The sequence below is a fragment of the Heterodontus francisci genome, unplaced genomic scaffold (assembly GCF_036365525.1).
Source record: "Heterodontus francisci isolate sHetFra1 unplaced genomic scaffold, sHetFra1.hap1 HAP1_SCAFFOLD_937, whole genome shotgun sequence".
NCBI lineage: Eukaryota > Metazoa > Chordata > Chondrichthyes > Heterodontiformes > Heterodontidae > Heterodontus > Heterodontus francisci.
Genome location: NW_027141972.1, coordinates 105,728 through 106,991, shown reverse-complemented (window position 1 = coordinate 106,991; position 1,264 = coordinate 105,728).

Below are 1,264 nucleotides of genomic sequence, written 5' to 3'. Positions count from 1 at the left end.
CCTGTGACCTCGTGGGTTTCCGCCGGGTGCTCTGGTTTCCTCCCACAGCCAAAGACTTGCAGGTTGATAGGTAAATTGGCCATTGTACATTGCCCCGAGTGTAGGTAGCTGGTCTCAGAATTGAGGGAAGGTGGGGATGTGGTAGGGAATATGGGATTAATGTAGGATTAGTGTAAATGGGTGGTTGGTGGTCAGCACAGACTCGGTGGGCCAAAGGGCCTGTTTTAGTGCTGTATCTCTCCATGACTTTTGCTAACGCTGTTGGGGAGGGTTTAAACTAATGTGGCAGGGGGATGGGAACCAATTGAGGTCAGTTGACAGTAAGGAGGTAGTAACAAAAGCCTGTAAGGAACTAGATAATGAAGTCAGTGTGACTAAGGGGAAGAGCAGGCAGGGAGCAGATGATGAATATAAAGGGACTGGTGGTCTGAGGTGCATTTGTTTTAATGCAAGAAGTGTAGTAGGTAAGGCAGATGAACTTAGGGCTTGGATTAGTACCTGGGAGTATGATGTTATTGCTATTACTGAGACTTGGTTGAGGGAAGGGCATGATTGGCAACTAAATATCCCAGGATATCGATGCATCAGGCGGGATAGAGAGGGAGGTAAAAGGGGTGGAGGAGTTGCATTACTGGTCAAAGAGGATATCACAGCTGTGCTGAAGGAGGGCACTATGGAGGACTCGAGCAGTGAGGCAATATGGACAGAACTCAGAAATAGGAAGGGTGCGGTAACAATGTTGGGGCTGTACTACAGGCCTCCCAACAGCGAGCGTGAGATAGAGGTACAAATATGTAAACAGATTATGGAAAGATGTAGGAGCAACAGGGTGGTGGTGATAGGAGATTTTAATTTTCCCAACATTGACTGGGATTCGCTTAGTGTTAGAGGTCCAGATGGAGCAGAATTTGTAAGGAGCATCCAGGAGGGTTTTCTAGAGCAGTATGTAAATAGTCCAACTCGGGAAGGGGCCATACTGGACCTGGTGTTGGGGAATGAGCCCGGCCAGGTTGTTGAAGTTTCAGTAGGGGACTACTTTGGGAATAGTGATCACAATTCCGTAAGCTTTAAAATACTCATGGACAAAGACGAGAGTGGTCCAAAAGGGAGAGTGCTAAATTGGGGGAAGGCCAACTGCACCAAAATTCGGCAGGAGCTGGGAAATGTAGATTGGGAGCAGCTGTTTGAAGGTAAATCCACATGTGATATGTGGGAGGCTTTTAAAGAGAGGTTGATTAGCGTGCAGGAGAGACATGTTCCTGTG